Source organism: Triturus cristatus, chromosome 4_1 (assembly GCF_964204655.1).
Source record: "Triturus cristatus chromosome 4_1, aTriCri1.1, whole genome shotgun sequence".
In the NCBI taxonomy this organism is placed as follows: Eukaryota; Metazoa; Chordata; class Amphibia; order Caudata; family Salamandridae; genus Triturus; species Triturus cristatus.
In genome coordinates, this window is record NC_140585.1 from 1253834906 (window position 1) to 1253862429 (window position 27524).

General features: G+C 45.0%; 1 protein-coding gene across 1 annotated transcript in view; it reads right to left on the minus strand.

Moving 5' to 3' along the window:
- CALCOCO1 (calcium binding and coiled-coil domain 1) overlaps positions 1–5827 on the minus strand; it is a 259932-nt gene extending 254105 nt beyond the window's left edge. Inside the window, exon 1 of the mRNA XM_085654710.1 lies at positions 5723–5827. The gene's annotated coding sequence lies outside the window, so the exon portion shown is untranslated. The remainder of the gene's footprint in view (positions 1–5722) is intronic.
- Positions 5828–27524: the final 21697 nt, after the last annotated feature.

Genomic DNA, 27524 nt, shown 5'->3' on the forward strand with positions numbered 1-27524 from the left:
GTACAGAGATCTGGTCCTAAATCCATCGTTTTTTTGCTCCCCATGACATTCCAGTTTAAACACAGCCATATGCAAATCAGTCTTGACCCTGCGCCCAATGGGAACAGTCCAGCCCGAACTGAGAGGCCAGGTCCTCCCTGAACTGGAAACAAGCAACCTAGGACTGGCTTTCCAGTTTGGGCTGGACTGTTCCCATGAGGCACAGGGTCAAGAACGATTTGCATATAACTGGGTCTGAACTGGGGTGGCAAAGTGAGCTAAAGAACGATGATGGATTTAACCCAGATCTGCGACTGGTGGTGAGTATCTGAAATGTTTCAGCGCTCCGTCCCTCATCTCCTTGTGTTTGCTGTTTTCAACCAACCTCATCGGTTGAAATTACAATTTACTTTGATGTGCTTGCTATTTTTGCATTAAACACTAGTCGAACTTTAGGCTTCCCGACGTGTTGTGTTTTTTTTTTTTTTTTAACAGATAGTGCTTGTGGCTCTACAGAAGATGAAAGGAGCTGCCCCAACCCTTTTGCAAAACCAATACTGTGTAGACTGTAGTTTCACTGAATGCAAGGAGATCTTTAGATATGAATACACAATACCTTTCCTTTCTGCTCCCTTCAAGAGATCAGTCAGAAGACAAATAACTGAAGAGGAACCATATCCTACTTTCCATTGCCTTCCCTACCTCGCTCTACAGGATAAACTGCGGACACAAGGCCTGAAGACCCTTTCCCTAAGTATTAGTGGAATATAAGAACTCACAATGAGGGCCAGAGAGTCTAAACAAAGAAGGCTCCCACCGAAAAGGACTCCTGGCCATACTAACCACAATATGGTAAATGCGCAATCAAATATCTAAGAGTGAGAGGGACGTACTAATGAGGACAGGAACAAATAATTTCGAGAGAATGGTACCTTTGACATTGAAAAATTAGCTTGCTTACAGAAAAGACTGAAAGATCTCAAGAACCCAATAGATGCAAAACAGTGCCCACTCTTCATACACTGTCATGAGGAGAGACACAAGCGAAAACATGAATCTAAGGTCTGACATCTGAAAGATACTTGGATACTTAGGAGAAGCTGCAATATCAAATTAGCCACCTTAGGGACAGAGTCAGGGCTTTTTCTCAAACTGCTCTGTATCCTCCATATCTAATCACCACTGAACCAAAGGAAAAACAGAAAGAAAGTGAAGCCCCAGGGGAAGAGGATTGACTGGACAGATATCCATTCTGGCCAATGTAGCTGAGGGTGCAGCTGTTCTTGCACCCAAAAACAGAGCAGACCCTGCGGTATCACTAGTGACTGGAGCACAAGGAGGTAACATGTAAGCACTGCAATGCGTTTGACTGACAGCAAAACAATCAGGCGGGAGGGAGACTGAACTACGGTGGATCAGTCTAGAAGATGTGCATGTTCGGCTGGGGGCCACAGGGACTGGCGAAAGCTAAGTCCTATGATCGCTCTAGAAATCTTGAGACAAACCACAGGCCACTGTCTAGTCAGCCTCTGCCCTTTCTCCACCCACTGAGGATCTATCCTCTTTCACACTTCCCCCTTTGAGAGACTACCCAGTGACCTGGGGTACAGTTATGGTCCAGGTTCCCTGGGCCACTTCTCATTTAATTAGCATTTAGAAACAATTCCCTGACATTCTGAAAAAAGCTAACTTGATTTCTAGAGGAACTGCAGGGTGTTTGAGGTGTATAAATCCAATTGGGCAAACGTGAATCAATTATTGTGATTGATTGTGCCATGTGAGGTGAATGACTGGTGGATCAAGCGTAATAGCTTATAGTGGCCCCTGGGATTGATGAGGAATTGTATGTCGCGAAGAATGCACTGTTGAATGCAATTCAGAAAAAATGCCCACTGGAAACTGATTGGACTAAAATTTTCAATTGTAAGCAGAATATGGAAGAAGTGTCAGCTGATTATTTAGACAGACTCAAGGATATGTTTGAAAGGTATTTGGGTAGCTCATCTGACGGAAATGCTCAGCAAACTATAGAAGCTGCTTTTGTGTTGGATTTTTTTGCCGAATATTAATAATCAATTGACTACAATATGGACTGGATGGCAGACTAAGAAATAAGCAAAGTTAATGACCATTGTGAACAACACAGAAAAAAAAGAAACAGAAGGTGAAATCAAAACCGAGGTCACTGAAATTGCAAAATATTCAGCAAGTAATCAAAGGTGTGGGCCGAGGAGCTCAACTAAAAGGGGAGAGCGGGGGTTGGAGAATTGATAGGGGAGAGTGAAACAGGTCGCGAAGAGGCCCTAGTGTTGAGAGGTTCTTGCTTTGCGTGTGGTCAACTGGGGTGCTGGAAACAAGATTACATAATACTGCCCCTAATGCACCATGATTCCCTGGCCAAACGGGGTTTCATCAAATTATTCAGAATTTTTACCCCAAATTTTGGGACAGATTGAAAGGTTCCAAATGTGTTATGTACACCTAAATACCTGTAAATCAAAAGAGCCCTTAAGTAAATTGTGTCATTGTGGTTAAACATACCAATGCCACTTACTGATACGATTGCAAGCCACTCGCCTCTTTAGACTTCTGAATTCCCTTCTTTATCTCTTTTGGGCATGTCCATAAACATAGTATGCATTTTCAATCAAAGAGTTCCCGCCACATTACTGACCTAGTGTCCATCTCTGTGGTTCCTATTAGTAATAAGCACTCATTTTTGCTTAAACCCACCTCTCAACAAACGTAGTAGGCAGATATATATCCTACAAGTTAAATGGCATTGTGTATACCTAGAATTTGTGTTTTTGAATATACCGCAAAAAAAAAGAAGAGTAGGGTCCTTGCATTATTATATGAAAGTTTGAGTTGTTCCGAAGAAGCAAATCCAGTAGTCATACCATCTGATTTAACCGATTTGCTGTTGTGACAGAAAGTCTCTCACTTGGTGATGGAGGTGTACCCTGTCCTGAGTGCCCTCAAATGCAATTATATGTGGATCACTGGTTCTGATTTTTGTTGTCATGGGCGGACATGGATCATGTCTGTGCGCCATGACATAGGTCTGTCTCACGGTTTGCTGTCTTTTTGGACCGGGAGAGGCTCTCAAAGTGCTACCTCCATAGTGGTAGGCTACTGAACTTGCTAGAAGGTAAGCAGCACAAGATCGATGGTGGCAGCATACTGTGTAGTGACCAGTAGAGGTGAACATGCCTTTCTACTTGTGTCACTGGAGTGAGGCCTACAGGAGCACTCATGTCAAGTTCCGCTTCATTGTGCTTAACTCACCATTTGCCTACATCAAGTTGGTAAGTGGTACTGAGCAGTGCATGTGTGTTGCATGCATGTGCTGGGGGTATGTGTGCCTGTGAAGGGTACAATACATGTAAGATTCTGGGTTCCATTTTGAGGGACCTAGACTGAATAGAGAAGCATGTGGTGGTAGAGGAATTCCACCAGATAGATTTGTTGATTGACGCATTCCTGTGAGCTGGAGTGGGCACACACTGGGTGAAGGAGAGCCAGTCTCTCCAGCACACTTCAAAGGGTGCTCTTAGAGTCAGAGAGAGGTCACAGGAAAAGGGTCTGGGCATATCTCAGGTAGGAGAAGCAGCTGATAAATCATAAAGAGTAGGGCTGAGGCCCTGGGTTGACCTTTTGTTACTCACATCACTGTGGCTGACAACCAGATGTGAATCTCTGGTCCCTCTCATGGCCTGTGTTGTTAGGGCTATCAGATTTGGAGTCACTCCTGTTGTGACAGATTGCTTTCTGGAGAAAGGGCAGAGGAGAGGACACTTCAAAAGGAAGCAGAAACCCCCCACACAAACTTTAAAGACTCAGAGCCTAAATCACATTTGGTGCCTGGAAATGGTCTAAAGGATAGGGAGCTTGCAGCCCTTAAAATTGTCAACTGTCTAGCAGCCAGAGGGGTTGTGCAGAGAGCAGAAGCTCTGCAAGACTTCTGCCTGACACCAGGGCGGGCGGCTAAGGCCTGCCAATCTCTTAGCTGGGTGAGGGGATATCACCCAGGGACATCTAAGATCACCTGCTCCTGGATTACCAGTATCTACCTGCTTGCCAAGTCCAGTGAGCCTTGTGAGGAAGAGGAGAGCTTGAAGGAGCAAGGTCAAGTGTGGGATCCTGGCAAGTGGATCGCTGTAGCAAGGTGGAAGGCGATGGAGGCGGCACCGATCAGTTCGTTGCCCGTGTACAGGGTTAAGTCGGTGACCCTGTATGCCAAACGAGCACCACCATGGAACTTTACTGCATCAATTGGGTCATTCCACATGTGCAGTGTTAATTCAGTGACTCATCTACCAGAGGAGGGCTGCAGTGAAGTGCACAATTAACTTTCGGGCACCGATCGGGTTGTGACTCGTCTGTTGTGTGAATTGGCAACCGTGTATGCCTGAGGGGGCCAGAGTGAAGAGAAACCTGCTGCTGTGCCAATGTGGTCGTTGCCTGACTAAAGAGCAGGTGGGGTGACCCCATATGCCAGAGTGGCCCACCGGAAGACAAGGAGTGCAACTGGTGAATGTCATTGTCTTGACGAGCGGCTGCATGCATGTGGCCGCGTGGTGACTGGTGCGGGCTTGATCCCTGACATAGCATCGAAACCAGGAAATGAAAAAAAACAAGCACCCTTGAGTGGACGACCAAAGGAAACTTAACAGTGCTCAGAGAACACCCAGCTGTGGCACCTGCAGAGCCACAAGTGTGATACTCACCTGGAGCAGCCACTGCTGAGAGAGACACTCTTAGAGCTTTCGGTTGGACGATCCCCTGCTGGTGCGTGTAAGGTTAAACTACGGACTGGAAGACCCCACAGGAACTTGTCTTCCAGATAGCATTTCAACGCTGGGACTATTTTACCTTCTCTAAGTGAGACTCTTGGACTCAGATTGCTAGTGGGGCCTAACCTGAATGATGTATATAGTGAATGGGGAATAACCACCATAGCGTTTGAGAGGGAAGTGGGACTCAGGGGACTTCCATTTAGCACTAGAGCCCTGACCTAGGGGGCTGTGTGTATTGTTTGTGCATACCGTATTTCACTTTGTGTTCACATATAAATACTACTTTTGCCATAAAGGAAAGTATTTAACTGGACAATCATTTATTGATGCTATTGAGCGTATTTTGAGTGGTGATCCTGTGCTTGCCCCGTGTTTACCTCCTTTCCAAGAAGACTTGGATTGCTCGACCCGTGCTATCATTGTGAGTTAAGTGCTGAAGGGGTACTTGGCCCAGTTGCTCAGGATCCCAGGTCAGGCCCCAGTACATCAGGAGTAAAAGGCCTCAAACCCCATAGTTGGGCCTAGTAGCTCCTGCTATCCCGGTTGCCCTCTAAAAGGGGTTCTGATAATTGCTTTCACAGATACTGTCCACATTGTGGTCCAGAGGGCCCATTGATATGGGATCAAGCTTCTCATTGGAACTCGTGAAAGGTGAAGGTCAACCCTCAGATGAAATTTCTTAGGAAACCTCAGAACTTATTAGAACCTAGGGTAGAGGAAGGCATCCATCCTGTAATAGCAGATTTGATTAAGCAAGGTGTTCTAGTACCTATTGTTAGTAGATGTAGCACTCCGATTCTCCTGATCGCAAGGTGGGGAAAGTCAACAGATACAATTTCTTGCACGACTAGGATTATTAATAAAATGGTAATCCCAAATTTCCCTTCAGCTACCAACCCAGCTACCATTCTCACCTGCATCCCTGCACATGCCCAGTGGCTTACCGTGGTTAATCTCTGTCCGGCTTTCTTCTCTATCTTCACTCATGAGAGTCAGTACTTTTTCTTGTTCAAATTTCGAGGGTTCCAGCTTTCATGGACCCAATGTCCTCAAGGAGTTGCAGAGTTCTCAAAATGTTGGTAAGCCCTAAAGAAGGATTTGGACATGTTAGTTTTCTCCTGGGGTCTACTCTTATACAACATGTTAATTATGTATTGTTGGCATTTGTTACTTTAGATCACTGCAAGGGGAAGAACAATTGTTACTTACCTGTAAACAGGTGGTTCTCCAGTATGGGTGTCTTTCATAGATTCACATGCTTGGGAGTCCCACGGTAAATAATATAGCAATATATACAGTCATAATATATATATATATATATATATATATATATATATATATATATATATATATATATATATATATATATATATATATATATATATATATTTTTTTTTCCCAAAGATGCCACGAGCTTTAAGGACGCTACTCCGCAGGAGACTGATTAACATAATCATTTATTAAAACCAGCGTTTTAATAAGCTGGCAAGGACAGGAAATCACTCAAGCGAAAATTATCAGTTGAGTGATTTCCTGTCCTTGCCAGCTTCCCCCCATGAAGAAGGAGCAGCCGCTCCGAAACGCGTCGGGAAAGCATTGACTTTGGGAATGTAAACGCTGGTTTTAATAAATGATTATGTTAATCAGTCTCCTGCGGAGTAGCGTCCTTAAAGCTCGTGGCATCTTTGGAAAATATATATATATATATATATATATACACATAAGTACTCATATAAAAACAGAGATATAAGTAAGTGATAAACATCAAGAATGTCCCTTTATGAAATCTCCATAGAGATACATGGAAAGGGAAAAAAGGCATTCGCAGTCTATCTCTGTCATTATGTTAGTCCAAACTAAAGCCAATCAGGCGCCAGCTCCTCTCTAGAACCTTCTCCTCAGAGCTCCTCACCTCAGATTTTCGTAGCACCAAAGTGACTTTAGAGTGTATGAGGAGAAGAGAGCCTCTGAAGGGAGGAGGGAGGGTCGCATGTGAATCTATGAAAGACACCCATACTGGAGAACCACCAGTTTACAGGTAAGTAACAATTGTTCTTCTCCAGTATTGGGGTGTCTTTCATAGATTCACATGCTTGCATATAGAATAGCTAGCAGTAACAATTATCATTGTATCCATAGTCATAACAGCACTAAAAAATTGTAATGCCAATCAATATCCTTATATATATGATATACTGAATATCTATATAAGTGTAAACGAACCATTATTTCAACGGTAAATGGAAACAATATGGAGGAGGGAAGGAAGAAGCTCACCTTATTTAAAAAGATTGCGAAGCACTGCCTGCCCAACAGCAGCATCCTCTTCGTTTAAAGTTGCCAAGCAGTAGTGTCTAGTAAACGTATGTCTGCTCGACCACGTAGCTGCTCTGCAGATCTGATGTAAAGGCACTCCAGCAAATAAGGCAGTTGAGGATGACATTGCTCTAGTGGAGTGAGCTCTCACTGGTGACTGCAAAGGCTTGTTTGCCTTTTGATGTCAGAAGACGATGGCTGCTGAAACCCAACGTGCAATAGTCGGTTTTGTAACTGGACGTCCTTTGTGACAGCGTCCATAAGCTATGAAGAGTTGATCAGACTTTCGAAAAGAAGCTGTTCTGTTGATGTAGAACTTTAAACATCGTTTCACATCCAAGGAATGTAATCTTTGCTCCGCAGGAGTTTGAGGATTAGCAAAGAAAGTCTTTAAGATCACTGGCTCGTTAATATGAAAGTCTGAAGGCACCTTAGGCAAGCATGTTGGATTAGTGCGCAATACTACAGAATCTGGTTTGAACTGTAGGAAAGGAGGATTTATTGTAAATACATGAATGTCACTGACGCGACGTGAAGACGTTAGCGCTAGAAGAAGAGCCACCTTCCATGTCAGATACTTTAAATCGACCTTGTGTATAGGTTCGAACGGTGGTCTCATTAGTTGTGCCAACACGATGTTAAGATGCCACAATGGAGGAGGGCGCCTAACAGGTGGAAATTTGCGAAACAACCCTTTGAAGAATTGATGGATTATCCTTGAAGAACAAAGGGAAGTTGAACCATCCTGACGGAAACGGGAAATTGCCGCCAGAAAAACTCTTAAGGTTGCATGAGAAAGTCCGGAATTAGCTAATTGCAAGAAGAACGGTAGCAATTGTTCTGGTGTAGAGTGAAATGGATGAACCCCATTAGATGCACACCAATGGCAGAATCTCCTCCATTTTAACTTGTACGTTTTTATCGTAGCAGGAGCCCTCGCCTGAGCCAAGATGTCTCTACAGTCCTGTGGAATGTCTAGATGGGCAAATTCACAGTGCTCAGGTTCCAAGCTGATAAGCTCAGTGATGAGGGATTCGGATGACAAATTTTCCCCTTGCTCATAGTGAGTAGATCTGCTCGAGGATGTAGGAGGATTGGTTCGCATTGGGACAGTAGGAGTAGTTCCGAGAACCATGCCTGTCGAGGCCATCGTGGGGCTATGAGAAGTAGATGGCAGGGCTGCCTCCGCATCTTCCACAGGACCCGAGATACGAGAGGGATTGGGGGAAAAGCGTAGGCAAACAGATTGCACCAGTTCATCAAAAGGGCATTGCCCCGTGACCCTTGATGGGGATGCCAGCTTGCATAATCTCGGCATTTCCGGTTCTCCGGTGTGGCAAAGAGATCCAGCTGTGGACGACCCCATCGTCGAAATATAATCTCTAGCGTTGGCTGATGTAACTCCCATTCGTGGGTCGACGAGGAGGACCTGCTCAGGGAATCCGCTAGGATATTGGATACCCCTGGTAGATGAACTGCTGCAATTGTGATGCGATGGTCGAGAGACCAATCCCAGATCGACTGAGCTAGTCGTGACAGTTTCGGAGATCTTGTTCCGCCCTGCTTGTTGATGTAGTGCATGCAGGTTGTATTGTCCGTCTGAATTAGGGCTGTTTCTCCCTGGATTAAAGGAAGGAACGACTTGAGAGCTAGAAATATAGCCATGAGTTCCAGCCTGTTGATGTGCCAGGTTTTTTGACACATCGTCCACTTCCCCTTTACTGACAAATCCTCCAGATGAGCACCCCATCCTTCCAGAGAGGCGTCTGTGATGGTCATGTCTGGGACTGCCAACAGAAATGAAATTCCTTCCGTTAGATTCAACGGTTGTGTCCACCATTTGAGTGTCGACTTCATCCGATCTGTGACGTTTACAACGTCGTTGAATGAACCCGTAATCTGACGCCATTAAATGTCTAGTTCTTCTTGGATGGGGCGTGTCCTTAATCTGCAATGAGGGATCAAGGCAATGCACGATGACGTCATCCCCAGAAATGACTTCAATAGTCTTACAGAAACTGATCTTTTTGATCTGATAAGGGTTACCAGTCGAAGAATCCTTTGTAGACGGTCTTGGGAGAGAAATGCTCTTGCTGACACTGTATCCAATGTTGCTCCCAGAAAATCCTTGCGAGGAGCACGTTGCAGATGGGACTTTGAGGAGTTTATAGAAAGCCCTAAGGAGCGAAACACCTCTTGGCAAAGACGTCTGTCCTGTAGAAGTTGATCTTCCGATTGTGATTTTAGGAGACAGTCGTCCAGATATTGGAAGATCTGAACACCCTGGAGACGTAGGAACGCTACCACCGGAGCGAGTACCTTTGTAAACACTCGAGGGGCTGAACGTAGACCGAATGTTAATACCTTGAACTGGAAATCCTTTCGACCCACTCGAAAGCGTAGAAATTTCCGATGCCGATGTAGTATGCATCCTGGAGATCGACTGTTGCCATGAAATCTCCCTGTGAGAGTAATCGCAAGATCTCGACAAGCGTTAACCTACGAAAGGATTGTTTCTTTAGATACTTGTTGAGAGCCCTCAGATCTAGTATGGGCCTCCATTCCCCTTACTTTTTGGTGATAAGGAAAAATCGGGAATAAAATCCTTTTCCCCTTTGAGATGTTGGTACTACCTCTATGGCTCCCTTGCGCAGTAGAAGTTGAACTTGATGAAAAAGTTCCTTGATATGAGCCGGTGGTGGTCCGGTAGGTGGCGTAGGTGGAGGGAATTCGATGAACACTAAGGTGTGACCTCTTTCTACAATGTCCGGAACCCAACGGTCCTTTGTTATGGAGGACCATTGAGAACAGTACAGTGAGATTCGACCTCCAATTTTCTGGGACTGACACAAGTCATTGTCTTTTAAAGGGGAACAACCTTTACAACGCAACTTTTACAACGCACTACACTTACAATGCATTTTTTACAACGCACAATCCATTACAACGCATGACATTACAACGCAGGACACTACAACGCATTTTTAAAAACTACCTTTACAACGCATTCCATTACAACGCATACTACCATTACAGCGCATACCATTACAACGCATAATATAGTAATTTTTACCCCTATACTATCCAACACTTACCCTACTGTTGCACCCCCTGGAGTTAGAATAGTAATTTTTACCCCTATACTATCCAACACTTACTCTACTGTTGCACCCCCTGGAGTTAGAATAGTAATTTTTACCCCTATACTATCCAACACTTACCCTACTGTTGCACCCCCTGGAGTTAGAATAGTAATTTTTACCCCTATACTATCCAACACTTACTCTACTGTTGCACCCCCTGGAGTTAGAATAGTAATTTTTACCCCTATACTATCCAACACTTACCCTACTGTTGCACCCCCTGGAGTTAGAATAGTAATTTTTACCCCTATACTATCCAACACTTACTCTACTGTTGCACCCCCTGGAGTTAGAATAGTAATTTTTACCCCTATACTATCCAACACTTACCCTACTGTTGCACCCCCTGGAGTTAGAATAGTAATTTTTACCCCTATACTATCCAACACTTACCCTACTGTTGCACCCCCTGGAGTTAGAATAGTAATTTTTACCCCTATACTATCCAACACTTACCCTACTGTTGCACCCCCTGGAGTTAGAATAGTAATTTTTACCCCTATACTATCCAACACTTTCCCTACTGTTGCACCCCCTGGAGTTAGAATAGTAATTTTTACCCCTATACTATCCAACATTTACCCTACTGTTGCACCCCCTGGAGTTAGAATAGTAATTTTTACCCCTATACTATCCAACACTTACCCTACTGTTGCACCCCCTGGAGTTAGAATAGTAATTTTTACCCCTATACTATCTAATACTTACCTTAAATGCAATTTAATATTATGCGTTGTAATGGTATGCGTTGTAAAGGTAGTATGTGTTGTAATGGAAATGCGTTGTAAAGGTAGTTTTTAAAAATGCGTTGTAGTGTCCTGCGTTGTAATGTCATGCGTTGTAATGGATTGTGCGTTGTAAAAAATGCGTTGTAAGTGCATGCGTTGTAAAAGTGTGCGTTGTAACGACATACATCCTCTTTTAAAAGTGGAACCTCTGTACGAGGATTTACCTCTGTAAGTCTTGGAAGACTGCTGTCGAGAGGATTGATGTTGACTATAGGAATAACGGTTGGAACCCTGGTTGTATGGTCGATACTGGTTGCTTCCTTTCTGAAAATTAGAGGAGGTACCGCGTCCGCGTGCACCCCGAAAGGGCTGTTTTTTAAATTGTAATGTACCCAGAGATCGAGCAGTCTCTGTATCCTTTTTTATCGATTGGAGAGCTTCATCAACATGATCTCCAAATAAAGCTTCTCCGTCATATGCCATATCTAATATCATTGCCTGCACCTCCTGGCGAAAGGATGTTGAGCGCAACCAACCTTGTCTGCGCAATACCGCCGCTCCAGCAAGTTGAAAACCCTGTACATGCGATATCCACTGAACAGTCAATTATCTCTGCAGAAGTACTCTCTCCCTCTTGGAGTAGCTTCACTCCTAGACGTCTCAGGCAGTTTTTCAACTAGAGCTGATATATCCGCCCATACTTGACGGTCGTAGCGACCTAAGATGGCTAAGGCATTAGCCGCTCTTACAATGGTGGAAGCCATCGATGAAAATTTTCGCCCTATGGCATCCAATCGACGTCCCTCACGATCAGGTAGTGCAGTGATCGTAGACGCAGGGTTTCTAGCCCTACGTTGCGCTGCCTGTGAGATTACAGAATCTGGTTTTGAGTGACCAGTGAGGCACGCTGGAGCTCCTAATGGTGACTTATACTTTTTCTCCAGTCTGGGCACTTGTGCCGGAAGGCTATTTGGTGTCTTCATTATCTTTTTGCCTTCCTCCCAAATGAATTCGATAATAGGGATTGTATGTGTCTGCTTGAAAGGCTGATTTTTAAAATCGAACAGGAAACAATCCTCCTCTTTATGTTCCGTTGTTAATTTGAACCGTTGGGCTGCCCTATCCATCAACTGGTGAAAACTTGCAATGTCAACAGGTGGTGAGTCACCAGGTACCACCGGAGAGGGAGATGGTGTCTGGGCATGGTAGTCATCCCACTCCGCCAAATCGTCATCATCCTCATCACCATCGCCCCCATCATCCAGGATCTCACCATCTTCCCTGTCCTGAGGAACTTCCTCTTCAGTTTCTTGATGAGGTAATGTCAGAGCTGATGATTGTCTGAGCGGTACTGAAGTTATTACAACTGGCATTTGTTTCGATATAGATGTTGGTACCACTGGAGTAGCCGGAACTACAGACTCTTGTGGTGTTAGAGGAAAACGCCGATTATAATCGTCCAACATGAGTTGAAGATTTGTAATAAGCGACAGTGGTAACGTCGCAGTTTGTCCTTCCGTAGGAATTTCCTCCTGGTAAAACCTTTCCTAGTCCTCACTAGTTTCATCCTGGCATTTTATTATTAAATCCGACGGACAGTGTGCCGTTCCAAACGACTCAGGTAAACCTTCTTCTGAGTCTTGATCCGAATCAGTTGCAAACAAAGGTGAAGGAAGGTGGGAATCATCCAAAGGTATGACCTCATGTCGACTACTTGGTGGCAAAGGCAGCAAGGGAGCAGCAGCAAAAGACGAAGTAGTCGCTGAAGATGCGGAAGAAATTTGTGTATTTAATGACCTCTGCGTTCTTTTAATCTTAATTGTCACCGATGAGACTGCCGTCGACGGGATCTGAGGTATAGAGGTCACTGACGACATCTTCGTAGACAGAACCGTCGACGGAACCACCGTCGACGGAACCATCGTCGACGGAATCGCCGTTGACGGAACCATCGTCGACGGAATCGCCGTCGACGGAGTCGTCGTCGACGGGATAGACGTCGACGGGAATGACGACGAGTTCTTCTTTTTCTTCGTCAACGGAGCACTCGTCGACGAATCAATCGACGACGAAATGGCCGACGAGGCAGATTTTGCAATCTTAGACGACGACGATAGTAACGTCGACGAGGTCTTTTCTTTCTTCGTCGACGACGATGCAATAGGCAATACAGATGACACAGTTTTTATAGTACTGATGATCATCGTCGACGACGATAACGTCGACGGGGCCGCCGTCGACGATATTGATGCTGACGTCGTAGTGAGAGTCACCGTCGACGAGCAGGAGACTGCGGATTTCGTCGTCGGAAGGCTCGTCGACGAAGAAGCCAGTTTTTTGCCAGAAAACTGGGAAGTCGAAGCCTCAGCAGCCTGAGAACTATGTCTCGTGGGCGACAACGCAGTAGCCATGGAAGAAGAAGTGGCAGATGTCATAGACAGAGACATTTTCTTCTTTTTAAGAAAAGGCGAAGGCAGGTCTTGTACACTACTACGTTTAGAGGCTGTGTGGGAACGGCCAGAAGTAAAGCTTTCTACCTCAGAAACTACTTCATCCTTATCCTTAAGTCTCTGGAGCCACAACAAGAGACGGCCTTCCCTGTCTTTCAAAGTTTTTGTAGAAAAAGTTCTACAGAATTTACATTTACCCACTTCGTGGTCAGGGTAAAGACAGTAAATACACTTACTGTGTGGATCTTCTGAGAACAAACGTAGCTTTCCACAAGAGGAACAAGGTCTAAACAAAGACTTCTTACTTGAAGACATGTTGAAGAGAAAAAACTGAGCAGAGCTCAGGGAGACTCCCTTTCACACGACGTGCGGTAGAAAATCTGAGGTGAGGAGCTCTGAGGAGAAGGTTCTAGAGAGGAGCTGGCGCCTGATTGGCCGTAGTTTGGACTAACATAATGACAGAGATAGACTGCGAATGTCTTTTTTCTCTTTCCATGTATCTCTATGGAGATTTCATATAGGGACATTCTTGATGTTTATCACTTACTTATATCTCTGTTTTTATATGAGTACTTATGTGTATATATATATATATATATATATATATATATATATATATATATTATGACTGTATATATTGCTATATTATTTACCGTGGGACTCCCACTCCGACGACGGGGAATATTCAAGCATGTGAATCTATGAAAGACACCCCAATACTGGAGAACTTAGTCTATACCCTCATTCAACTGGCTAGGAAGTGGAATAGGGCTTCAAAGAAAAAAATGCAGGTTTGCCTTCCCTGAGGGAGATATCTTTCCCCAGACAAGTACCATCTGTCCTCTGAAACAGTTGAAGTCATTCATAAGTTGCCCTGCCCTGTGTTTCCTAAGTACGTACCTTCTCAGCTGCACGCCGCACTTTGACCGGGGGACTCCAATCCCCATCATCTTTAGCGCCAGGAGGCGCCAAAGTGGTCTTCCTTCGCCGGAGGCGCATAAAGACAGCTCGGGGCTCCCGCAGCGCAGGAGCTCTTCTCAGCCACTCGCCGCATTTTGACCAGGGAACTCCAATCCCCATAAGCCTTAGCGCCAGGAGGCGCTAACGTGGTCTCCCGCGCCCAGAGACGCATAAAGACAGCTCAGGGCTCCCGCAGCACGGAAGCCCTTCTCAGCCGCACGCCGCACGCCGCACTTTGACCGGGCGACTCCAATCCCCATCAGCCTTAGAGCCAGGTAGGGCCAACGTGATCTTTCTGCGCCCAGAGGCGCATAAAGACAGCTCAGGGCTCCCACAGCAAAGGAAGCGCGCGGGCGTGCCCGGGCCAGGGACGGGCCCGTCGGAGCCCGGAGGAGGCTGGGCAGGGCCTACCCTCTTGGCTTTTCCTGCCTAGATTTGGTGATAAAGTGGACAAGATACATCCTGGTAACGCTGTGTGAAGGTAAAAAGTTTTTAAGCTCTCCAGGCCAAAAGGCAAACTTCAGCATGGGAAAAAGGAAACCAACGCCAGCCGTAAAACATACTGACACTACCATAGATAGTTTCCTTCAAAAGGAGGTTGGAGCTATTAATAAGGAAATAGAATTGGCTGAGCGCAGACTCTCATTAGCCCCACCCCCTGACCTCCCAGGTCCCGCCACCTATGACTTTTATATAGCTGGGGATGATACTGATGTTGTTCAGAGGCCACAAGTCGCACTTTCGCCAGCTGTTGTAATCCCGGACCAGGGAGATCTATGTGCCACACAAAATGGAGCTGACCTTACCCCCGGCCCAACTACGGAAGATACTGGGTCCCAGATTGCAACAGGAGGAAAGAGGAAGCGTATTGAATTGACAGGGGCAGGGGTTGACCACAGACTGAAGGGTTATTCACCAAGGGTTAAGAGGTCTAAACAAATTCACCCATGTAAATTTCGTGTTGGAGGAGGAAGGATTACTGCACAGGTTGAAACTGACATATCCACTGACAGATTTAGTAAGGTAGTAAAGGAGGCTTTGGCACCCATTCTAGCCCGTTTAGCTTGCATAGAAGAGTATGTGGTCCGATTATCGAATGGATCAGGGAAAATAATGGCAACTGGAAAACAAGACGATATGGCCACCCAACCAAGCTGCACTAATAAGAGGGTAGATGATGTTACCGTTAGTGTTACTTTGAGTGGGTCGGCCCCTATAAGTGGCATATTTATTACAAATAACCAGACCTCCCCCCAAGAGCTCCCCCTCGTCAACGTCAACAATAGTCCAATGCCTTCGACATCTGGAGATTTGGGGAGGGAAAGGAATTTCTATGGGGACAAATGAAAGCACGGACATGGGGTTATTAATTGAGCGAACCCTGGCCCTCTGAGTGGGGGGAAACACCCACAAGGCTTCACAAATACAAATGGCCCAGTGCATGGTCCTCAGGGTGGGCAGGACGCACTCGATATTTTAGATCTTGACAGGGGTCCCCCATCTCCCCCCTGGACAACAAGAAAGTTGTCAGAGTCTAATCAACAAATCTGCATATTGGTTTTCTAGCAAAATTTTCTAGCAAACAAACTTATATCATGGCATGGAGGGTGAGCTGGTTGGGCAATATGGCTAAATGTGTGGATGGCTAAATGTGTGGATGGGGATTGTATTGTTCTCAACTTCAGTAAAGCTAGGTTCACGCATTTCGCCCTGACATCTCAGAAATTCATCTAGTGAATTGATTAAGGTTCGTCCACCTGGTTTTTCCTATCCTCCCATCCAGGGGACCAACACGAGACAACAGCCCTTATTGATACATCAGCATAGATCCCCCCCCCTCCAGTCCTCCTTATTTATCCATCCTAACCGCTTTGATGCTCTCTCTGGTTTGAGTGAAATCGACTGACTACCCGTATGTGCGGGTAGTACAGCCGAAACGAGAAGATCTAGTTTACAACGCAGTAATCTAGAGAGAGCCTCAGCTGCAGTTGACATTGGTAGCAAACCGCCCGTAGAGCCATCTGGTACCGCTTTGTACAACCTCATCAGCACTACCAAGAATATAGTTCAATCTGAAAAATGCTCCTGGTCTTCTACCTCTATCTCTAATGATAACGCCGGAGGAGAGGGGTCTGGCCTGGCAACTATTGTGGCTATGCCTGTCATTAATTCCACATCAGTGAGCACGGCGAATCAGGAACACACTATTCACCTACTTAAAATGATCTCCTGGAACATTGCTGGTTTTCGCACGAAATTGTTCAATGAGGTGTGGTTAGAGTATATTAGGGGCTTTGACATCATCTGCCCCCAGGAAACATGGCATAAGGACGATATTGTGATGGATGGCTATCGCTCCTTCACCAGCCACGCAACACCCTCATGGGCAGGGAGGGCTAAAGTAGGGCTGGTGCTGCTATTTTCTGTAAAATATGGGTCTGTACAAGCCTCTGTCGTAAACTCCTCACCCTGGTACCAACTAATCTTGATTTCTAACCTGATGCAGGTCAAGTTATTGGTGGTGAACTGGTATTACAACATCTTTGACCAAAATAGCTGCCATACGATTGAAGTCCTACAGGCAGAAATCAACACTATTTCAGGGAAGTGGCAGCCATTATGTATTCTCTGGGTGGGGGGTTTTCAACTGTACCTCCTGCACGCATAGTACCAGATGAGTTTGTGGGCTGCTGGACTTAGAGGAACAGCCTCAGTTGCATTTTATTCATACACCACAGGGCGAGGCCTTAAATTCTATTATTATTGATGATGACCTGTGCCATATCAATGATTTGGCCATTAGCCTTGTTGCACAGTGCCCCACTTATATTGAGAGGAGGTAAGGGGAGTTTTATAGATTTTATGTTCATCTCGAGGAGATATTTGCCGCTTGTTGGCGATTTTGAGGTGGAACCAAAAAACACCAGTGATCACAATCCCCTCACCATTTCATTTAGTATAAAAGCCCCGGTAGGGAAAGAGATGGTCGCCGTATTCAATATGACCGCAACAAAGGGGAAAGATTAAAGTGGGGTAAAATAAACCCTACGGAATTTGAGGGGAAAATTGTGGCAGCGAATGTGGACTCTATTATGAGATGACTTCAAAACGACGCTCCCCCAGATGAGGCCATTCACGATTTTGAACTTGTTTGTGTAGACATAGCTAAAAGACTTACTAGACCTGTACAGATAAAGGAACCCGGAGAGAGGCGGTGGTTTAATACAGAGTGTTCCAGAGCCCAAAAGGTCTTAAAATGGCTCTTCATGCCAATCTTTGTGATAGAACCCACATTAAAAGCGCAAGACAGGCATATAAAAGTGTTATTAACCAAAGGAAAGACTAACTGAGGAGATTAGCTTGGAAAGATTTGGAGAGAGCCAGTGCCCTTAAAGACTCTAAAAGCTTTTGGAAAATCATTAATCGCCCCTTCTTTACGGATGAGGTTGGGGATATGGACTCTCTGATCTTGGGGGATGCTTGGCAATCCCATTTCTCGGCTATATTTAATCCAAACTGTGTTCAGTTAGAGGAGGAAAGTGAGGATCCACCCTCAGACCTAACCTTGGACACCCAACTAAGTGTATTCCTCACTGCGGCTGAGGCGGCGTTCGCAAAAGGAATCTGTATGAAAGCCCCAGGCCCCGATGGGGTCCCTCTAGATTTGTTTAAAAGTAATCCCAACCTCTGGGCACCCCTGCTGACGAATGTCTTTAAATCATTGGTGACTGGCCCCATCCCAGTATCATGAAAGTAGGCCATTGTGGTTCCTGTGTTCAAAAAGGGTAATAGGAGTGATCCAGCCTGCTATAGGCCAATTTCCCTCATTGATGCTACGGTTAAGGTTTTAGAGAGGGTCGTCCTTGCACGACTCGAAACCTGGGCGACCGACACAGGGATCATGTCAAGGACGCAATATGGCTTCAGGAGGGGGTTGGGCACTACCGAGCAAGCAGTTACTCAACCTGTCCCTGATTATGGGCAAGAACATGAGGCTATTGATAACCCCTAATAGTGCCCCCTCACTCTTTTGCCATTGTGAGTTGGGGCTGGAATGTTTACAGGATCGAATATATACTGCCCCTCTGTTTTTATGGGCAAACATCTGGCTGTCTGAGGATCTAATGTTTAGAAGGGACGTTCTCATGGATTGTATTCACCTAGATAGTGCTCTGTCAATCCCCTGACTCCGATTTGTGAGAGATAGACTCCATGAGATAGGCTTGAGGTACTACTACGACAACCCTGCTAGTATTAACTCAAATGCAAGTCACAATAAAAGAGGCGTATTATTCTAGGGCCAGCGAGCTCTGCTCGCATGGAGAGGTGTCAGGTCCTTTACGTTTGTTCACTGCACAACAGCAATTTTATCTTACGTGTTCCACTAATGCCCGGATTCGATTTCTCTTAACCAGATTTCGCTTACGCACTCTTCACTTTCTAGTGGCATTCCCAAAACAGTCAGGATTGGTCGACAAACTCACACCTTGTCCCTGTGATAATATGGCAGCTCAGAGCACCCTGCACTTTATGTTGTTCTGCCCCTTTATGAAGAGCCGAGGGGAACATTTCTGGCCCCACTCTTGAGGGAAAATCGGCCTTATACCTATATTGAAGGCTATGATGTTTTGCACTTTTTGGCTACCCTTCATATTTGCACTGCTGTGACTAATTTTATTAAAGTTGCAATAATCATTAGAAAACGTTATGAATCACAATAGAGAATCGTGAATGTGGCAACCTTTTAAATTTTATATTTAAGTATTAATTAAATTTTAGGATTGATTTCATAGTATGTCGTATTGAGTATTTGATACTAAGATTTATATCCCCTTTTAACTGTTGAAATTCTTGGAAATTATTGTTTGTATTGATTTTACCCATGCAATTGCACAAATATGTTATGGAGAAATATTTAGATTGTAATGTATGGTTGTTAAACGTTTATGGCCTTTGAAGCCGAATTAAGGTATTTTGAACTGAACTAACGTACCTTTATTGGGAATGGCTGGGTACTGTAGACAATTAATTCTGGGTTATGTTGAGATGGCCAAGCTTTTGCATGAATTTTTAAGAAAAGGTACCCCATAGCCCTTGCAGTGATCTAGTGAAGCAGATAATGCATTTGTTAAAATCACAAAGGTGAAGCCAAGAATGCATTTGTGAAAATCAAACAGATACTGAGCCTTAAGGCTCCCTGATTATGCCAAACCTTTTACTGTGTATTGTCATTAACAAAATAGATTTGAACTTGGGGTGTTGGTACAAAGTTGTGGGGATTAGTAACAGCTTGTACTCATCATTAATTAAGTTTATTTATTTGCATATTCACTTGAAACCACTGCAAAATAGTGAAAACAATCAATAAAACCCTTAACCGTATGTAATATACAGTAATAAAAATGTACAACTATAAAAATGCTCCTTGTTGGCAGCGCCTCTGCAATTTGGTCCAGGCTACCTGGCCTGCATTGCCGGCCCGAGTTCAAGATTGAGTCTGGAAACCAGCCCTTAGGGCTGCTTCCTGTGGGATAAGGCACACGAGGCCCCACCCTGCAACCAGACTCTCAATTCCTTTTGATGAGAAAGTGAGCAAGATAGCCAAGTCCAGCTCCAAAAAGGACTTGATCAGGACGTCTCAATGTCACGTTTGGCATCTTCTTGGCCATCAGTATAAGGAATCTTACTATACGGCAGTTCAGCTGTGGGTCCTTGGGGGAAAAACTGTCTCTGTGAACAAATCCCTCTTTGGTTAAAATAAACTCTTAAAAACTGCCTCCTTTCCGCCCTCTTTACAGGTGCAAAGCAGGTGCGGCAGGTCTTCAGTGTCAATGCCACACAGGTGGCATACCTTCATTGTGGTGTGTCTCTGCCAGTGGGGAAGGTGCGGAGCGCACAGTAACAGCCCCAGACGGTATTTCAGGAAGTGCTCCTTGATGGTTCTTGAGTAGCTAAGCTAAAGTATTTTTGGGGGGCAGGTGTGTTGTAGGTGCTCAATGTCATCCAAGCATGGGTTCTGCTTGCGAGGGCAGCTTTATCTTCCACCAGCGACAATGACTTTGATTTGCACACTAGCTTTTTGAACACAGCATGGCTGGTAGAAGTCTCCCAAAGCTGGGACAACTCGGCCTTATGTAGGCCTTCTTTAAGGTAGGTCCTGGCCGGTGATGAATCTCTCTGTTGCAGCTCTCGCCATAAGTAGTGGTTAAGAGTACCAGAGGGAGCCTTCCGGATTGTGCCCCAACACATTATGAAAGCTACTTGCCGAGGTCTACCTTTGCAGTTTGAACTCCAGCCTGATCTGCGCTGGCGAGGTATAGTTTGGCAGGCTAAAGAGGATTATGTAGGCTTTTAAAACGATGCGTTACAAAGTTTTAGCATCCCTGTCACTGTCATTTGCTATTGTTGGTAAAAGTTTAGCTTGTATTACTCGGACAATGGGGTATAGAGTTGGCCCCTTCAATTTGGACCTGTGCATTTTTTAGTGAGACTGCCAGTGCAAGTCCTCTTCTTTTGATTCTCTCCCTCTGGAGAGCAAATTTACCTTCTTTGTCGACAATCACCCCTAGATATTTATATTCAGTTGGTGACTGAACGCGCATCTTTCCCCTGGACCAGACCAGTGATTTTCTATCGTTTTTACCAATCGTAATGGTACGTGTCTAGTCAAAATGTATGTTTAGACTATTCGCCTCAGAGTATTCCTGTGTTGTGTAAGAAGATGCTGTAGGCCAACCTAGTCATCAAGACTACATCATCGCCATAGAGGAAACTCGACAACGCTAGGACACATAGCCTTGGGGCATAAGAGTTGCAGGTATTGAGCGCCTGCTTCAAGTTAGCCAGAAAGAGGTTGAATAGGGTGGGAGCCAAGACACACCCCTGCTTCACCCCTTGCTCGTCAGTATACATCTTTATAAGAGCGTGCCGTCGCCCAGCTTTCCCTGTACCCATTTGTCGGTATGGAGAGTAATTACCAGGTCCATCAGAGTCTGAGGGATCTCCCACGTGCCAGTTTGCGACAGATCCTGCCTCACTCCACATGGTCAAACGCAGCTTTGAAATCAATGAAGCATAGATGGCCCTCTCTGTTGCCCATGGGGAGAGTTCCTCTAGTAGTGTCCTGGCAAAATATTTTGCCTTGTTGACAATGAGGGCGACTAGATGGTCGTTTGTTGGCAAGGGCTTGACTCCGCTTTTGAATACGGGAGAGATTATCGAGTCTCTGCAAAAATGGCAAAATTACGCCAAAATGCCTTATTTCAGAGAAGTGTGGCTGTAATGCTTCTGCCCAGAATTCCATGTTCTGTTTAAAAATTGCTGGGGGGATGGCATTGGGCCATGGTGCCTCTTTCTCTCCCGGTCCCCGGAAGCTTGTTTCCTTCCCAGTATAAGGATTGGCTTGGTAGTTTGGTTTGCCCTGTTCCCATCATGCACTGGGACAGGTACAGACTAATTTGCATGTAGTCAGGTTCTGAGCTGGGATGGTGCAGTGAGCTAAAAAACGGTGATGGATTAAAACCATGATCTCTTGACTTGGTAAGAGTATTCTGCATCATTCAGAAACTCTGTCCATCACCACCCCCTTTTTCCCAAATCGATTTTATCCACACTCAGTGTGGGAGGGTATGCTCAGACGTGAGTCCCTTGCTCATTGCACCATCAGGATTCAGGCAAGCCGGGCCGACGAAGGCTGTGATGCCAGAAACCGGTCCCCGGAAGCTTGTTTCCTTCCCAGTATAAGAATTGGCTTGGTAGTTTGGTTTGCCCTGTTCCCATCATGCACTGGGACAGGTACAGACTAATTTGCATGTAGCCAGGTTCTGAGCTGGGATGGTGCAGTGAGCTAAAAAACGGTGATGGATTAAAACCATGATCTCTTGACTTGGTAAGAGTATTCTGCATCATTCAGAAACTCTGTCCATCACCACCCCCTTTTTCCCAAATCGCCTCTTTCTCTCCCACCTTTGCCGATTTGCCATCTAAATGAATGCATGTGGACTGATGGTGACGAGTGGCTGGTTTAATTTAATGTTGGGGAGAGAGGTGCTGGAGGGTTGCCTTTCTCTAGTGAGATGTCCTGGAGGCTTTTTGTTGGAGACTTGCTGGTTACTAGGCCTGTAGTTTGTATAGTGCGGATGAAAATGGTCCCCAAGATACTTTGTCCAAGCCTCTTCGGATATATCTGGGAGGTAACACCCCTGTGTGATGCACATGTTAGCTTATTAATCATCACCCAGAATCGTGCACTGTCATTGTTCTTGATGCTGGTGAAAAGCTTTAACAAGGCCTTATATTCTCTTGATCTATTAACAGCCCACTGCAGCTTCTCCAATTGGACTTTTTGCAGCCATTGAGGTGTCTGCACAGCATTGTCCTCCGAGTTATAGAGGAGCGACCTTAGAGTACAGTTTATCGTTCTTTTAATTTTCTTAATTTGGATCCACTGCACCTTTGGGATGCTTCCCACCTCGTTGGTAGTTTGGAGTGGTTTTGTTTTAAGTTGTGCGGCAAAGGTCCCCGCCAAAATGCTGGTAAAGGACTCCCGTCTTCCTGTTTTGCTTGTTGATAATCTTCTTTGTGCTTGAAAAAGGGCCATCGCGGACTTTGACAACTGCCCTATTGTTGACTGTGAAAACTTGATCATCTTGTAATTAACCATAAAGATCGACTCAGGTGTGACCCCTCACCATTCGAAAATAGGCCAAGTTGTTTTTAGGGAAATCTCTTAAGGACGGCAGTCACTGTCGCCTTTGTCTTCTAGGCGGAATGAAACGACCCACTGGAACAGTGAAATGAAGACAAAGGTGTAGTCTATTGTCGTGCATGATGTTGAAGCGTAGTAAGTGGCTGCCAGAGGGTTGTCTGCTGGAAGCCTGCCATTAATAGCCCTTAAATTAAGGTGCTTTAAATCATCCAGCAGGTGCATGCCAGTTTTAGTCTAGCAGCCCTCTATATTTTTCAATTGCGTAGGTATGTCCCAGAGCGAAGTTTGAACTGTCACAGCGTCATCCTGAAAGGCACTAGTAGGTATAAGTTCAGATCCCCGGTGAGGACAATGTTAGCCGTTTTCCCCTTGCTTATGTATGCCACAAGCTGGTCTGTCAATAGTCGCTCCACTGAGGCTTTATGCTTTGGGGGGATGTGAGCATTGATGATGATTATTGCAGTTGTCCTGTTCTTAAGTGTGGTGATTATTTTTATTGCATTAATAGTTGTCAAGGCAGAGTGAAGAGAGTGCGCAGAGGTTTGTCAAGCAATTGAAACTTAAGTTGCCAATACGTCTTGTTATTGGCCGTATTTTGCCCCCTTGGCTGCTGGAGTAAAAACACAAGTATCCATGTAGCTGTAGTGGTTCTGCCAGCCAGGTTTCCTGAATCACGATGATGTTGAACATATTTAAGTAGTGGAGAATGTCCCGTTCTGAGATATTGCTAATGAACAATTGTTACTTACCTGTAAACAGTATTGGTGTCTTTCATAGATTCACATGCTTGAATATTCCCCGTCGTCGGAGTGGGAGTCCCACGGTAAATAATATAGCAATATATACAGTAATAATATATACGTAATCATATAAAACAGAGATATAAATAGGTGATAAGCATCAAGAATGTCCCTATATGAAATCTCCATAGAGATACATGGAGAGAGAAAAAAGACATTCGCAGTCTATCTGTGTCATTATGTTAGTCCAAACTATGGCCAATCAGGCGCCAGCTCCTCTCTAGAACCTTCTCCTCAGAGCTCCTCACCTCAGATTTTCGTAGCACCAGAGTGACTTTAGAGTTTATGAGGAGAAGAGAGCCTCTGAAGGGAGGAGGGAGGGTCGCATGTGAATCTATGAAAGACACCAATACTGGAGAACCACCTGTTTACAGGTAAGTAACAATTGTTCTTCTCCAGTATTGGTTTGTCTTTCATAGATTCACATGCTTGAATATAGAATAGATAGCAGTAACAATTAGCATTGTTTCCATAATCATATTAAACTGAAATCGTAATGACAATCAACATGCTTATATATATGATATCATTCAATATCTATATAAGTGCAAATGAGCCACTATTCAAAGGTAAATGGAAACAATATGGAGGAGGGAAGGAAGAGGCTCACCTTATTTAAAAAGATTGCGAAGCACTGCCTGCCCAACTGCAGCATCCTCTTCGTTTAAAGTCGCCAAACAGTAGTGTCTTGTAAAAGTATGTCTGCTCGACCATGTAGCTGCTCTGCAGATTTGATGTAAAGGCACTCCAGCAAATAAGGCGGTTGAGGATGACATTGCTCTAGTGGAGTGAGCCCTCACTGGTGACTGCAAAGGCCTGTTCGCCTTTTGATGGCAGAAGACGATGGCTGCTGACACCCAACGTGCAATTGTTGGTTTTGTAACTGGACGTCCCTTGTGAAAACGCCCATAAGCTATGAAGAGCTGATCCGATCTTCGAAAAGAAGCTGTTCTGCTGATGTAGAACTTTAAACATCGTTTCACATCCAGGGAATGTAATTGTTGCTCCGCAGGAGTTTGAGGTTTAGCAAAGAAAGTCTTTAAAATCACTTGTTCGTTAATATGGAAGTCTGAAGGCACTTTAGGCAAGAATGTTGGATTAGTGCACAGTACTACAGAATCTGGTTTGAACTGTAGGAAAGGAGGATTTATTGTAAAAGCGTGGATGTCACTGACGCGACGTGAAGACGTTAGTGCTAGAAGCAGAGCCACCTTCCATGTCAGATACTTCAAATCGACCTTGTGTATTGGTTCGAACGGTGGTCTCATTAATTGTGCCAACACGATGTTAAGGTGCCACAATGGAGGAGGGCGTCTAACAGGTGGGAATTTACGAAACAACCCTTTGAAGAATTGATGCATTATCCTCGAAGAGCAAAGGGAAGTTGAACCATCCTGACGGAAACGAGAAATTGCCACCAGAAAAACTCTCAAGGTTGCAAGAGAAAGTCCGGATTTAGCCAATTGTAAGAAGAACGGTAGCAGTTGTTCTGGTGTAGAGTGAATTGGATGAACCCCAGTAGATGCACACCAATGGCAGAATCTCCTCCACTTTAATTTGTACGTTTTCACCGTAGAAGGAGCCCTCGCCTGAGCCAAGATGTCTCTACAGTCCTGTGGAATATCTAGATGGGCAAATTCACAGTGCTCAGGTTCCAAGCTGATAAGCTCAGTGATGAGGGATTCGGATGACAAACTTGCCCCTTGCTCATTGTAAGTAGATCTGCACGAGGATGCAGAAGGATGGGTTCGCATTGGGAAAGTAGGAGTAATTCCGAGAACCATGCCTGTCGAGGCCATCGTGGGGCTATGAGAAGTAAATGGCAGGGCTGCCTCCGCATCTTCCACAGGACACAAGGTACGAGAGGGATTGGGGGAAAAGCGTAGGCAAACAGATTGTACCAGTTCATCAAAAGGGCATTGCCCTGTGACCCTTGATGGGGATGCCAGCTTGCATAATCTCGGCATTTCCGGTTCTCTGGTGTGGCAAAGAGATCCAGCTGTGGACGACCCCATCGTCGAAATATCATCTCTAGAGTTGGTTGATGTAGCTCCCATTCGTGGGTCGATGAGGAGGATCTGCTCAGGGAATCCGCCAGAATATTGGATACCCCCGTAGATGAACTGCTGCAATCGTGATGCGATGGTCGAGAGACCAGTCCCAGATCGACTGAGCTAGTCGAGACAGTTTCGGAGATTTTGTTCCGCCTTGCTTGTTGATGTAGTGCATGCAGGTTGTATTGTCCGTCTGTATTAGGACTGTTTCTCCTTGGATTAAAGGAAGGAACGACTTGAGAGCTAGAAATATAGCCAAGAGCTCCAACCTGTTGATGTGCCAGGTTTTTTGACATATCGTCCACTTCCCCTTTATTTACAAATCCTCCAGATGAGCACCCCATACTTCTAGAGAGGCGTCTGTTGTTATTGTCATGTCTGGTACTACCGACAGAAATGAAATTCCTTTTGTTAGATTTGATGGCTGTGTCCACCATTTGAGTGCCGAATTCATACGGTCTGTGACGTTTACAACGTCGTTGAACGAGCCAGTAACTTGACGCCATTGGATGTCTAGTTCTTCTTGGATGGGGCGTGTCTTTAATCTGCAATGAGGGATCAAAGCAATACACGATGACGCCATCCCTATAAATGACTTTAATAGTCTTACAGAAACGGACCTTTTTGATCGTATAAGGGACACCAATCGAAGAATCCTTTGTAGACGTTCTTGGGAGAGAAACGCCTTTGTTGACACTGTATCCAATGTTGCTCCTAGAAATTCCTTGCGATGCGATGGGAGTAGTTGGGACTTTATGGATAGTCCTAAGGAGCGAAACACCTCTTGACAAAGACGTGTGTCCCGTAGAAGTTGAGTTTCCGATTGCGATTTTAGGAGACAGTCGTCCAGGTATGGGAAGATTTGAACACCCTGGAGACGTAAGAAAGCTACCACAGGATCGAGTACTTTCGTAAACACTCGAGGGGCTGATCGTAGTCCGAAAGGTAATACCTTGAACTGGAAATCCTTTTGACCGACTCGAAAGCGTAGAAATTTCCGATGTCGATGTAGTATGGGGATATGAAAATATGCGTCTTGGAGGTCGATTGTTGCCATGAAATCTCCCTTTGAGAGTAATCGCAAGATCTCTACAAGCGTTAACATACGAAAGGATTGTTTCTTTAAATATTTGTTGAGAGCCCTTAAATCTAGTATTGGCCTCCATTCCCCGTTCTTCTTGGTGATAACGAAGAATCGAGAATAAAATCCTCTCCCTCTTTGAGATCTTGGTACTACCTCTATGGCTCTTTTGCGTATTAAAAGTTGAACTTGATGAAAAAGTTCTTTGATATGAGCCGGCGGTGGTCCGGTAGGTGGCGTGGGTGGGGGAAATTCGATGAACTCTAACGTGTGACCTTTTTCTACAATGTCCAGAACCCAACGGTCCTTTGTTATGGAGGACCATTGAGAACAGCACAGTGAGATTCGACCTCCAATTTTCTGGGACTGATGTAAGTTATTGTCTTTTAGGAATGGAACCTCTGTACGAGGATTTCCCTCTGAAAGTCTTGGAAGACTGCTGCCGAGAGGATTGCTGTTGATTGTAGGTATAACGATTGGAACCCTGGTTGTATGGTCGATATTGAT